This window comes from Sturnira hondurensis, unplaced genomic scaffold, assembly GCF_014824575.4.
Source record: "Sturnira hondurensis isolate 20B ecotype Veracruz unplaced genomic scaffold, ASM1482457v3 Scaffold0016462, whole genome shotgun sequence".
NCBI lineage: Eukaryota > Metazoa > Chordata > Mammalia > Chiroptera > Phyllostomidae > Sturnira > Sturnira hondurensis.
This window is the reverse complement of record NW_028089093.1, coordinates 6,416,759-6,432,208: the sequence shown is the minus strand read 5'-3', so window position 1 is coordinate 6,432,208 and position 15,450 is coordinate 6,416,759.

Genomic DNA, 15,450 nt, shown 5'->3' with positions numbered 1-15,450 from the left:
CTTCCTTTATAGTATTTTGTTTTCCTCTTACACAGTCTACCATTCCAGTTTTGGCATGTATAATCCATTAAATGTTAGCCATCATATTTTTTATAGATTTTATTTATTTATCTTTAGAGGGAAAGGGAAGGAGAGAAGAAGAGAAATATCAATGTATGGTTGCTTCTCATGAGTCCCCTGCTGGGAACTGGCCTGTAACCCAGGCATGTGCCCTGACTGGGAATTGAACTGTGATCGTGTGGTTTGCAGGCCCGCACTCAATCCACTGAGCTACACCAGCCAGGGCGCCATTATATTTTTATAATTCAAGTTTACTGAGGTATAATTTACATAAAGTAAAATTGGCCCATTTAAAGTGCTCATTTTTATAAATGTTAAATATCACAGTTTTATAGTTGGCCTGTCAATCAAGATGTAGAACATTGCCATCATCCCCCAAAAGTTCCCTCATGCCTTTTATAGTGAATCCCATCACACAACTCCTAACCTCTGGTAAACATAGATCAGATTTCTGTCCTGAAATTTTGCTTTTGTCAAAATTTCATCTAATAAATCATATAATATATAGTCTTTTGAGTCTGGATTTCACTTTGCTTTAATATTTTGAGATTAACACAAGTTGTTGAATATTTTAATAGTTCTTTTATATTGGGGATGGACAGTCTATGACATGGATATACCAATTTTGTATTAGTTACTATTGAAGAATATTTGCAATTTGTGATGATTTTGAATGAAACCACCATGAACATTTGTGTTCAAGGTTTATTCCTTTTGTGTAATTACCTTAGAGTGGGATAGCTGAGACATATCATTAAGTATATTTATCTCTATAAGAAATAGCCAAACTGTCATTTTAAAGCAGGAATGCAAAATGACTTCACTAACAAAAATGCAAAACTCTTTCACCAACAATGCATGAGAATTCTAGTGTCCCCGCATCTTTTCTGACACTTGGCATTGTCAGAATGTTATTATTACCAGTGCAATGGGTATGTAGTGATCTCTAATAGAGAATTTCCTGTGCCTTTCCCAAGTGGCTAATGATGTTGAACTTCTTTTCATGCATTTGTTTACTATCTGCGTATCTTCTTGTTGAAGCATCTCTTTAAATGTTCTTTTAAAATTTATTTTATGTAATCAAACCATTTGTTTTCTTATTGGGTTCTGAGAGTTCTTGATATACTTAAGATAACAAACTGTTATTAGAAATACATTGTGAAATTTTTTTTCTCAGTTTTTGGGTTGTCTTTTTATTCTCTTAGTAGTGTCTTTCAAAGAGCGAAAGCTTAAAATTTGGTAAGGCCTGTTATATTTTCTTTTTATGGTTTGTGGCCTAATCCAAGAAATCTTTTTCTACTTCAAGGCTGAAGAATTTTTCTTCTATATTTTTAGTAGAAACTTTATAGTTGTTATATATTTTGTATTTATATATTATTTATTTGGAGTTAGTTTTTCTGGTGAAAGATATGGAGCAATCAGGATGGAGAACACTGTCATAAATCCTTCAAAATTTCCTCATGTTGAACTGTAATTTACTAAAAATACTATATTCCAATTGAATCACTTTGGAAGTTTATAAAAAATGAGTGGTGTAGTTCTATTTCTGGACTCTATTCTGTACCATTTATCTATGCATCTCTTCTTTGTCCATTAATATACTGTCTTTATTATTGTACCTTTATAGTAAGTCTTAAAATCAGGTAGTATGAACTCTCCAACTTTATTCTTTTATTGAAAAATTCCATTGAGTTTTTTAGTTAACAGATTTTAGAATTCTAGTTGGGATTGTTATGCATCTATAGATGGAATTAATGAATGAAATTATAATATAATTGATAAAATCTATTAATACATTATATTTTCAATTATTTAGTCCTGTGATTTCTCACATTTATGTTTTGGTATTTCCAGCACACAGATCTTACCTTCACTTTGCAGTTTTATACATATACATTTTGTGTTTTGTTGATGCTAAGGTACAAAAGTAATTTTTATTTTTATTTCCAATTGTTCATAATATTCATTAGAAATTCAATCATTTTTCATGTTGAACTTGCATCCTATGACCATACTAAATTCACTTATTTATTATAGCAGCTGTTTTGAAAATTCAGATATTTTACATGGACAGTATCATTGCCTGCAAATGCAGAGCACTTAATTCATATATTTCTAATCTACATGTATTTTATTCTTCTATCGGATGCACTACAACCTTCAGCACAATATTGATTGGGATTCATAAGAGGAGACATCCCTCCTTTGTTCTTGGTTGTAGGGAAAAACAGTCAGCATTCCATCACTGAGCGTGATGCTTGCTGTAGGGTTTTGATAGGTGATTTTCAGTTGAGTACATTCTTTTAATTTATATATTGCTTAGAATTTTTTTTATCATAAGTGGAATTGAAGTTTTCAAATGTGTTTTCTGCATTAGCTGCAAAAGTCATATCGATTTTTCTTTATTACATTGATATGCTGAATTGAGTTGATTGATGTTCAAATATTTCACAAACCTTTCATTCCTGAGATGGACCTTAATTGATCATTATATATTATCTTTTTTACAATTTCTGAATTATGTTAATATTTTATGATGATAATTATGTATATGTTCATGATGGATGTTGGGTTTTGATTTTGTTAGAATTCATCAAAATTTGTTATGCCCAATTCATAGGTATACTTGAGAAATACTTCCTCCCTTTTCTTTTTACTTGTATTATTTTCCCTAAAACTTGATGAAATTTGTCAGTTCAGAGTTTCTGGATTCTGTTTTCTTCTTGTTGTTCTGATTGATTGTTTTTTGTTTCCCTATGCTCCAAATCCTTGATTTGATTCTTAGCTTCATTCATTCTATTATTGTTTCCCTGTAAATTGTTCTTTATTTCAATTAGTGTATCCTTCATTTCTCACTGGATCTTATTTTTTATGTTGCTGAGGTCCTAAGTTTCTTGAGCATCCTTATTCCCAGTGTTTTGAATTCTGCATCTCAAAGATTACTCATCTCCATTTTGTTTAGCTCTTTTTCTGGGGTTTTGATCTGTTCTTTCATTTGTACCATGTTTCTTTGTCTCTCATTATGGCAGCCTCCCTGTGTTTGTTTCCATGTATTAGGTACAGATGATTTGACTTCCTGTCTTTATAGTGTGGTCTAATGTAATAGGTGTCCTGTAGGGTCCAGTGGCACAGCCTCCTCTATCACCCACGCTGGGTACTTGAGGTGCACCCTTTATGTGGGCTGAGTACACCCTCCTCTTGTAGTTGAGATCTGGTTGTTGTTAGCAGATCAATGGGAGGGATTTACTCAGGCCAGTCAGCTGCAAGGACTGGTTATGACCAGTTACCACTGCCTTCCATGGAGAGTCAGCTGTGCAGGGGCAGGGTGGTGGTGCTCCTATGTGCCCAGTAGCTGTCCAGTGGGTGCACAGTCCTGAGGTATCCTGGGTGGTACAAGCCAGGGTCAGCCACAACCTTTGTTTTGCCTGGGCCCACCCTCACTGAGCTATAAAGCAATCTGAGATGTCTGCCGCTTGTGTTGGGTTTGGAAGTTCCCAAGTGAAGACAAGCTATAAATCTAGGCTGGCTACTATTAGTGCCAGTCGCAAGGCTCACCGAGGCCAGCTGTTGTTTGTTTAACAGGATTTAGGAGTCTGTGAAGCCTGAGCCAAGACCAGCCATTCCTATGGGAAAGCAACTTGGGTGGGCCCATAAATTGGATGGGGCGGAGTCTCTGAGGATTTTCAAGGTGGGTCAAAAGTGTTAGCCAGGTTGATGGAATCTCAGATATGGCACCAGCTTGGCTGCTCTGTGGCTCTGTGGGGGGAGGGTTTAGAAAAGGGACTTGGCCTCTGCTCACCTTGATGCCAGACACTTTAGTTTCTCTCAATATGCTACTGGTGACTTGCAAGCTGCCACCCCAGTGCTGAAGCCCAGAGGGAGTGAGTCTGAGTAGTTGAGTCCAGGTATGGTTTCCTTAAGAAGACCTGCTTGGGGCACCAGCTGTTTTCTTCACCAACTCAATCCCCACTGGTATTTGCAGGCAGAAGTTGTGGGGACTTATCTTCCTGGCACTGGGACCCTGGGGTGGGGGGCCTGGTTTGGGGCTGGGACTCTTTGCTCCTGAGATATCCCTCCAGAATTTTTGTCCAGCACATATGCATGTGGGACCAGCCCTTTCCACATCTGTGCCCCTCCCATCAGGCTAGATGGATGTGGTTTCTTTAATTCTATAGTTGTCAGAAAATACCTGTCACTTAATGGGGATGTTTGGATAATTGAAATTAATGTAATTATTGACACTGATCCATTAAATCTATGATCTTGAAAGTTAATTTTTATATGTTCCGACTTTTTAATTCAGCCCAAAATCCATAGGGACTTCCCTAATAGTAAAGAGTTTAGCACTTTGCAAAACAAACAACCAAAACAAACAAGCAAAACACTGTATGATTTTTCAGGCCCAACCATAGGCAATTACAAAGGCTTTACCTAGCCAGACTAAAAAATGGGAAATTGCCCTCCCCACACAAGACTTGATACACAACCAGTGTATTACAGTCTCTGAAAGGAGTTGCAGTCAGGGACTCAAAAACTCCTGGCCCTGGCTGGTGTAGCTCAGTGGATTGAGCGCGGGCCCGCGAACCAGAGGATCGCGGTTCGATTCCCAGTCAGGGCACATGCCTGGGTTGTAGTCCAGTTCCCTGCAGGCCAACTCCCAGCAGGGGACTCACAAAAGGCAACCATACATTGATGTTTCTCTCCCTCTCTCCTTCTGCTCTAAAAATAAATAAATAAATAAAATCTTAAAAAAAGAATTTATAAAAAAAAAAAACAAAACAAAACTCCTCGCTATTCATGCTGTTTTGCACAGCTGCATTCCTGGCCCACTCTCGTTCAATGCCTCGTAATTTTCCACTCCTCACCCTTCTCCTTGTCCCTCTTCTCAGATCTACCTCCATTAAACTGCAGGAGCCTTTTAATTTCAGTCAGAGCTCCCCCAATGTCCCGTGTCTATGTCTGTCCCTCTGAAACTGTACTGGTTGAGGGAAATCAGTAGGGAAGAGTCCGCACCTTCTCTGGTTTTAGACTGTTGCTCATATTAGCCTGGCAAGTGATTAAAGACTTCATTGTTCCTTTCACATTTGTCTTGCGGCTTTCAATGGCGATTTGTACATTTGATGACTCAGCTCTCTTCAGCTCGGTCTGCAACGGACAGTGAGTGGATTTAAACTATCCTTGTATCTGGAACTCCCAGGTTTCATGCACAATCTTACTAACCCACACTTCACCTTTAATAATTTAGCAAAATTTTAGCTGTTTCTCCTTACCTAGGTTTCCTGGGATGGGGGTGGTAAGGAAGTATTTGATTTCAAGCTATTTGGTTATCTTATGACTGCATCGGATGGCTTCAGAAAAATGTGTTGTTGTAAGTGCTGGAAGTGATGTTCTTTCCAAGCTTCTAAATCTTAAGTGGAAGCAGAAATATCTGGCAACACATTTTCTCCCAGTTTCTGAGAGCTAAGTCATTAGCCTATTATACTTTCCTCCCGGGGACTTTGCCAGGTTGTTGAATCCCACGTCACGAGAGAATGCTCCACATTACTAATGCTCTTTATCTTATCTCTTTTATTTCCAGGCCCACATATTTTCCTTTGTCTGCCCTTAGAATGCAAAAGGTGGAGACCTTTCAGTGGTGCCAAGGAGGCCATCTCATTTTCACAGTTTGTATACATTTATGATGAGTAGATCTGTGCCTATTGCAGTCACTCTTTAATGCATCCACAGAAACAACCACTTGGTTCTACAGTCCTTACTGTTAGCAATTTCCGCTATATTTCTCAAGCACCTAAAACTTTGTATTTAATACACTGTCACCTTCCTTCTGTGTTATATCTCAGTTCACCACATATAAAAATCCTAGCCATAGTTATGCTGGTGCATGCTGGGAACTATCATTTATTGACCTGCCACCAGTGATGACACCCCCAAATCCAGTCAGCAACTGGCTGACTCCACAGTTTGCCCTCCCAAATCAAGGGCGGTCTATGGTGGCCCATGGATTACAGGTCAAGGTAACTACTATGAAGCCAAGAGGAATTTTCCAGAAAAGGGAAACACTGTGACTTTTTAGCAGCCTACATTTATGGCAGCTGGGGGGATAACGCACTGGCCCGTGCAAGGGAAACACAGTTGTTATGAAATTGGTAACAACTGCATTTCATATTAAATATCCTTAAACATTAGTATATTTTAGTATTTTTGTCTGTCCCAGTACTCTGACCATGATGTTCCTGAAAACATCTTTGACCTGTGGTTGATGCCCTTCCTTGCATATCGCATGTTCTTCTTAATGCTTTTTTGTTCTTTTTAAATCTGAGCTCAATGAGGTTTTGGTAGAAAACAATTCTTCCAGAAGCCTTTCCCTCACACACAGAACTATAATGAAATGTCCATCTTCTCATATGTTTGAGGGGGTAGAGGAGGAAGAAACTTTCCTCTGCTTTCAGGGTTCTTCTGGCTGGTTTAATAATCAAACTGACAGGAGACAGATTATCGAGAGAAAAATAGCCAAATTTAATTACACACATGTGTGTGGGAAGCCCACATACATGAGCGATTCAAATGAATAAAGGAAAATGGAGGTATACGTGACATTCTGAACTACGGCTGAGTTAAGGTACCTTGGGGCTTCAGCTGGTAACTGCAGGGACAGCCCCTGTTCAGTAATTATTACTTTGTCCTGCCATATAGATAGATAAAAGTCACTTCTGGTGATAACTCTTATCATGGGCCAGACCCTAATTTAAATTCTTCTAGATACTTAAAGGGGACACAGAAGTTTCTCTTGAGGATGCCAGGTCTCGGTTACTTTTAGCTCAAAATAATCTGCATACCACAGAGGCACAGTTTGGAGTAGCTCCTTCTAAAAGTCCTACGAGGGTAATTCTGCCAGTAACACTCATGTGGCTCTTATCCCATGGTGATGCATATTATCATCACTACTTGTCCATTTTTTTGCACATATCTTATCTACACAACTACACTATAGTCCTTAAAGCAAGAGGATCATAATTCATCCTTACTGTTAATCTTATCAAAGTTGAACTGAGTGTTCTATTTATGAGAGCACTGTAATGATCTCAAAGCGGGTAACCCAGTCTATTCACTGTGTACTGTTAGTGTGTAGCACAGTCCCTCCCACAGAAACACTCAGTAGACATTTGCTGTCTGAACAAATAAATTTAGATAAAATTATTTACAATAAGTATATATTCTGGTATGTCTGCCTCTTTGTGTACTTGGGGGTGTTAATACAAATACACAAATTTGATTACTTGATTTTCTTATTAGCCTTTTCTGAAAGGGCAGGGTTTTTGGTTGTTTTCCTCTAAATTTACTTAGTCTGCTTTAAATTACTATGAAGAAAGTCTCTCTTTTATTCCATTTATAAGCCACATAGTGATGAACATTCTTGCATTTATTTCTCTGTTTTTTAAAACCACAGACCTACACATGAGTTTGAATCAGATCCAAAGTTATGGGTACCCAAAACCCATGGGTGCAGGCTGCAGTTTGTGGGGGGTTCTCTAACCGCAGGCATACGACAGCCAGGAGTTAGCAAACCCAGTTGGGTGGAAAGAATTGAGCCACTTCTTTGTCCAACCTACATTTACTTACACTTGTTTATGAAATAACCCCCGAACTGAAATCCTTAACAAAATATTGGTAAATGTCAACCGGTTTAATTTATTTTTTTTTCTTTCATGCACATCTTTACAAACCCTCATAATGTATGTTATGGTCAGAGTAAGTGGATTTCTGTGAGGTTGTTCAGGAGTCAGAGAGTTGTCTAGTATTGCCAATGTAGCCGAGAGAGAAAGTACCTGACGTCCAAAGAGAACGTTTTCTCATTTCTAAGAAGCTTTGCGGAGTAATTCCACAAGTGTGAGATTCGTGCAACATTAAAAAACATTTTTGAGTGCTTGTTCAGATTGAGCTCTGACTTTTAAAGTGTTACTAAGCAACAACTTTTTTATTGAGAAATAGTGAAAGAATATTAAAAGACGTACTTTCTGTGGTAGGCCAGATTCTCTTTTTGAGAGACAAACTACCCTGAGGGGAGCCTGTCAACTTGCGTACTCGCCCTTCTTTCACTTTTACTTGATTTGCATCTACTTCTACTACTTTGACATTAAACTTCCTCTCATAATTTTTCTTCATTTAGCTAATATCTGAACACCTGCTTAGACACTTCTTAAATTGCCCTTTCATTTTCATTATTTTCTTTCTATCTGCCTTACCTGTATAAAAAGATACCTCAGCAAATTTGTAAATATGCTTCCATTCGGTACATGCTGCTCTTTTTGAATAAAAAGTGATCATTGTCCATCTTCTATTATGTATCATACATGCCTCCTCCCATACTCAGTGTGTCAAGTGGCAGATCAGTCACTTCTCAATATCCGGTTTGGCTAACATTTCTCTTGACAATTCTAAAACAGCAGTGACATTTGGTGGTCTGCTTGAGAGAAGAACAGGATGGGAGCTCTTGATTCAAGAAAACACTGGACATCTCAGGAGCAATAACTTCTGAATCTCCAGTCTTAAGTTTCACCAGTTTGATGCCCCGTTTAATATGCCTTCTTTTTCTGATATGGTAGCAAATGCTGACTTTCTCCTTTACCTTTAAATTTAGTTAAAATTTTAAGTAAGCTTAAATATCCAGGAAAGAGTATGTAATGGTCTGAGCTAATTACTTAGTTCCGTTAAGCCGCACTCTGTTATGTCATTACGTTTTAGGCTTTTGGACAGCATAGATAGGTTGAGCCATCTTGGATTAGATATCTACTTCTGATCCAATCAGTGATGACATATAACATATGGCAAGGGGTGTGGTCAGCCAGACTGGCAAGGGGTGTGGTCAGCCAGGCAGTGCCTCCATTCAAGAGTGTGGTCATGGGCAGGGCAAACACTGACTGACACCTCCATTTGTATCTCTTGATGCAATGACCACATAACACTGCTACTATGCATACAGTTCCAGAAGTGTTCTGCAAAAAATTGTCCAACTGGAACATATTTAGTCATTCAATATTTATTGAGTACCCAATGTGTGGGAGATGAATTTTATGAGGATAAATTAGAGATATAGAGCTGAATAACACACCAAAACAATGCCTGCTTTCAAGTTGCTTATACAAGCTGGAAAAACTGTCAATTACTTATCAATACATTAACAAACACATAATTTAAGAGAGTTGAGTAATGGGGCACATAAGGCAGCTAAGCAGATGAAAGATCATATAGGACTTTGTATATTATAATAAGGAGTTTTTTAAAAATATATTTTATTGATTACACCATTACAGTTGTTCTATTCCCCCCTTCATTCCCCTCCATCCTGCACATCCCCTCCCCCACCATTTCCCCCCTTTAGTTTATGACCACATGTCTCAAGTTCTTTAGATTCTATATTTCCCCTACTATTCTTGCCCTCCCCCTATTTTCTTTTTTTTATTTTTATTTAATTCTTGTTCAAGTACAGTTTTCTGTCTTATATTCCCAGTGCTGCCCCACCCCCAGTGCTCCCTACCTCCCTCCCATTTCCTCCCCCACCTTAGTTATTGTCCATGTGTCCTTTATACTTGTTCATGTGAGTCCATCCCCTTTTCCCCTATGATTCTCTATATATAATAAGGAGTTTTAATTTTACTCTAGTTACAATAGAAAGCCTTTGGAGATTTTTTTAAATTGAAGGGTGTATCATGATCTAATATCTATTTTTAACTAATCACTTTGGATGCTGCCTGGGGAACAGACATCATGGGATTAAGAATCAGGGCAGGGAGGCCCAGTTTAGAGACTGCTGACCTGAGCCAGATGAAGAAGTATTATGTTTTGAACTACACCTGGAGTAGAATGTGATGAAAATGAGCTGGGCAAAGGGGAAAAAATGGGGGCAACTGCAATAGAATAGCAATAAAAATATTTATTCAAACAAAAAAAGATATATTATCAATTTTAAAAGAAGTACCAACAAAATTTAGGTTGCATTACAGTGGGCTTTCCAAATAACTTCTTGATTGTGCCTGAGCAACTCAGATGATAGTAGTGAGAGTTTCTGATACAGGGGCTATTTCATAAGAAATAGAGTTGTCTGGGGAATTTCTGAGTAGAAAATCTTTCTATTTTACCCATGGTAAATTTGATATGGCTACTATCCAAGAGGAGATGTTGAGAGGCACTTATGAAAACAGGAGTGGGACCCAGTGGGAGAGCCAGGCTGGGGGTAAAGATTTGGGCATGGTAATTTCTTGACTGATTTTTAAAGCCATTAAGACAATATAGGTCAAGTAGAGAGGTCTGATTTTTTTCTTTAAATTTAGGGGCTAGGTAGGAAAAAATTACTGGGGAAGGAGAATGAGAAAACATGGCTCTTGAGGTGTGTGGGAGCCAGAAAAACCTTATTTTCTTAGAAACCAGAGGACAGTCTCATACTTGACGATGCAGCAAATCTTCCTGGAGAGCTTGTTAAGATAAAGATTTCTGGCCCGATTCTCTGAGTGTTGGATTTAGTAGATCTAACACAGGGCTCAATAATTTGCTCATTTTGTAAGTTCCCAGGTATATTAAACAGTCTGACTATATGTTTTGATGTTTGACTGCTGCCAGATTTTAAGCCTCATACCTCCCTCTTCCCCTTCAGTCACACCAAGATAAGCTGATAAAAAAAGAAGTCCAGGTTCTTCTTTTGGTGCTGGTGGCAGGTTCAAACTCTGAAATAACTCTGCTTGTGTGAAGAAAACTACCTGACACCATCCCCTAAACACAGCAAAATCCCTGGGCCCATCTCCTTTCCCTGCTCTGAAGTGTCATTTTTTAAACCTGCTTGGGAATCATTCTCCCCAGAAAGCCTTATTTTGTGATCAATAAGCATTTTCTTACCCTCGCTGTGTGTGTGTGTGTGTGTGTGTGTGTGTGTGTGTGTGTGATCATCAGTCTCGACATGAACTAGACTTTGAGCCACGTCCATCTGGTTGCTTCAGGGTGGCCACCGCGATGCTCACTCTGCGTATCTGCAGACCACACTATGAGGAACACATCTAAAGTATAGCATGTTTCAATAAAGAAAGGATTGTTCCATTTAAAATGCTGCCAACAAATCAAGTGAGATGAGGAGGGAAAGTTGTTCATTAACCTTTGCAAGGTCATTGGTGACCTTAAGAGCTACTCTAGTGGAGTGAGTTGGGAATACAATGAAATAGAATGGAGTGGACACAGAAAATATAAAGAGTTCTTTCAAGAAGTAGCTTTGTAAAAAGGTTAAGGTATATTTCTAGTCTAATAGAATGATCTAATATAAAAAGAAAAACTGAGCATACGGTAGGGAAATAGGGTACTTGCTAATCAAAGTCCTTAAGAAGTGAGAGGTGTACTCCATAACACAGTTGGCAAGTTCACCCTTATCCTAGAAAAGGGAGAATTTTTACATCCTATTAGAGAATTCTTACACACATATTAGTGGAGGAAAATGGAGTTAGTCTCATCTGTTTATGTCTGTGTTCTTTATGACACATAAGCTGATAACAACTTAGTAAAGAGGGAAGGATCATAGAGAAATTTTAGTCATTAGGAGAGTGGGATAATGATTTTCTCTGGTATCTACTAGTTACTAGGGTTTTGCTTTTGTTTTCCTGACAGTAATGAGTACTCTTCTGAGATGCGTGGTCATGTAACCAAACGCAGGTCTGGCTGCTTGCCACTAAGCAAACCAACACTTGAAAGGCAGGTGCTGATGCAAAGGAAAGTGGTTTAATCAGATGCTGGCCACCTGGAAGATGGAGGACGCACGTTGCAAAGCCCATCTCCACTTGTCATTGGAGGCAGAGGTTTTTTAAAAGGAGGGAGAGGGAAACAGACCACAGAGATCAAGGGAGGGTGTTACGAAGTTCTCTAGGTGCAGACGAGCACAGTTCATTCTGACAACACAAGTGATGGTCCAGTGTACATCATCCTGGTTCGGTCATCATGGCTTCTTGTCATCCTGGCTTCATGTCATCCTGGCCCCATGGCTGAAGGTCAGCAAATCTCCTAGATGCCTGAAGGTCTGTATCTTTTCAAGTTATTTCCTAGAATTCTCATGCAAACATGCTGTTCATCTATAAGCCACCTATTAGTCAGAGTCAGCACTTACAGAAACAATGTCAAAAGAATGATGGGTGGGTTACAGTTTCCCATTGCTGCAATCATAAATGTAGAGGGAGGCCAGGAAGTGCTGGGAGCCAGTCATTCAGCATTGGGTTGTGATTGCTGCTGTTGCCATACTTTTTTTGGTTCAAATCCTTGTCACTTATTAGAGGTGTAACCTATGACAAAAGAGCTAATCACTGAAAAGATTCATATAGCTTTTGCATATTAACATCTAGAATTATGGCTTGAGGAACCAAGAGGATAGTGGTGTAATTTTCTTTTCTTAAAATATATTTTATCAGTTATGCCATCACAGTTGTCCCATTTCCTCGCCTTCATTCCCCTCCACCCTGCATACCCCCTCCCCCNTGCTGCTGTTGCCATACTTTTTTTGGTTCAAATCCTTGTCACTTATTAGAGGTGTAACCTATGACAAAAGAGCTAATCACTGAAAAGATTCATATAGCTTTTGCATATTAACATCTAGAATTATGGCTTGAGGAACCGAGAGGATAGTGGTGTAATTTTCTTTTCTTAAAATATATTTTATCGATTATGCCATCACAGTTGTCCCATTTCCTCGCCTTCATTCCCCTCCACCCTGCACACCCCCTCCCCCACCCACATTCCCCCCCTGACTTCACGTCCATGTGTCATAAGTCCTTTAGCTTTTACATTTCCCATACTGTTCTTGCAGCCCCCCGTGTCTATTTTCTATCTACCGTCTATGCCACTTATTCTCTGTAGTTTTCCCCCCTTGTCCTCCTCTCCCTCCCCTGTTACTAACCCTCCATGTGATCTCCATTTCTGTGGTTCTGTTCCTGTTCTAGTTGTTTGCTTAATTTGCTTTTGATTTAGGTGGTTGTTAATACTTGTGAGTTTGCTGTCATTTTACTATACATGTTTTTCATCTTCTTTTTCTTAGATAAGTCTCTTTAACATTTCATGTAATAAGAGCTTGGTGATGATGAACTCCTTTAACTTGACCTTATCTGAGAAGCACTTTATGTGTCCTTCCATTCCTTTTTCTAGCTGCAACCCCTGTCCACTGGCCGCTGACCCCGTCCCTCTTACCGGTCTGGATGAATGGTTGTCGGACTTCCATACAGTTCAATTTTCTGTCAGTTCTGGGTGTTTTTTGTTTCTAAGCTTTTGTTTTCCTTAATTTTGGTTGTGTGAGGAGGCACAGTGTGTCTACCTATGCCTCCATCTTGGCCAGAAGTCCTGCAATTTTCTGATATAAAAATATTTTATATTAGTTTGACATGGAAACATGTCAGCATTCAGAGATCTGAATACTATTATATAAAAATATTCTCATTCTACTGTAGGTAGATAATGTACTGTTTTATCTTACTCTAATACTAGGTCATGGCACACTTGCACAAATCGTGTACATAAGTGGATTTTCCAGTGACTAATCATGAAATAAACATTGGATTTGTTCCTGGAAAATCGGGATTCAATCCCAAAAGAACACTGTAAGAAGGTCATGTTCTTAATTTTGTCAAACACTTGAATCTCAGTTCCCAAAGGTTGCTTTAGTTTTTTTGTCATTAGGAAGAACTTGGTTGGATAATAAAAAAAAGTAATTGGTAGTCTTGGAAAGTTTAATCAAATTTCTGTTAAAAATCTTTTTTCCAGTGAAGGCTCTCTGCTGAACATTAAATGTGATAAAACAGCCTTTCCCCAATTTCATAATTATCTAACCTTTCAATCTAGCTACTTTCAAATCACTGACTATCGGGTCAGGCTATTCCCTACCACCAGAGCCAGCTTCACTGGCATGTGAGCTGTCTAGTAGCACAGAACCCCCTGCTGATAAAGGTTCTCATTCTTTGTTTAATGCCTTGCTTTCACTAACTTGAATCTCTTTGGACTTGAGTTGTTTTTTTTTTTTTCCAAGTGAGGTCTGACCAAAAAATAGAACTCGCATGTGAGTGCTCTGCCATCCAGAGCATTCGAAGGCAGTGGTTCAGCTGACGTCAGCACCTGCTGGCTCCGGCTCGTGAGCATGGTGGGAAGCATGAGTGCACAGTGTTGGCATAGCACACAAGCACATGCCTTGGGGAAGTCTTAGGACGCAGCCAACTGACAAGCTGGAATTTGAGACCAGACTGGACGTAGCAATGGCTACAGTAGCAGAAAAAGTGCCAGCAGCAGTGGCTATGAGAGGAAAGAGGGGTTCTGCACAGGTGTCAGGGCCTACGGGGCCATGCAAGCGAGGCTGGCTTACTCATGAGTCCGCTGAGCCTGCACTTAAGGTGTCTCCAAAAATACTCACTCTCTAGTTTGAATGCTGGGGCAGAAACTTCTGGCAGTCAAGCAATAACTATGTCAGTAAATTAATACAAAGCAAAGGTTTACACATGAATATATTGCAATAAAGAATATTGGGAGCTATTAGAACACCTCAAAAAGTTTAGAATCTCCAGTTTTGATAACTGGTGCAATATTGCAAAGAAAATGTCCAAGGCTTAGAAATAAAAATGGCATTTAAATATCATTGCATTATTGAATTTTTAATATGAAGTTTTGTATGACTCTGTTATTAACAAGGAAGACAATTTTAAATTCACTTATTCTTTGAAATTGAAGATGCAGCAATAAAATCACAGGCTAGTATTTCAAATTATGTACAAATCATGAAGCTGTTTTCTTATATGGTTACCACAAGCTGCAAGACACGTCAGAAGATTATTAAAATGGCATTTGTATAAATTTGCATGTAAATTCAGACACACGAGAAAATGATTTGTATAAAGAGTTAAATCTTTTTAGAAAAAATACTTCCATGAAAAATATCAGGTCCAGACATAGTAAAAAAAAAAATATATATATATATATTGAAATAATTTATTAGAAATTTATCCCAATGTTATCACAGCCTATAAAACATTTTTANTTTGAAATTGAAGATGCAGCAATAAAATCACAGGCTAGTATTTCAAATTATGTACAAATCATGAAGCTGTTTTCTTATATGGTTACCACAAGCTGCAAGACACGTCAGAAGATTATTAAAATGGCATTTGTATAAATTTGCACGTAAATTCAGACACACAAGAAAATGATTTGTATAAAGAGTTAAATCTTTTTAGAAAAAAGACTTCCATGAAAAATATCAGGTCCAGACATAGTAAAAAAAAAAAAAAAATATATATATATATTGAAATAATTTATTAGAAATTTATCCCAATGTTATCACAGCCTATAAAACATTTTTATCACTTCCAGAAATAGGGGCATCAGCAGAAA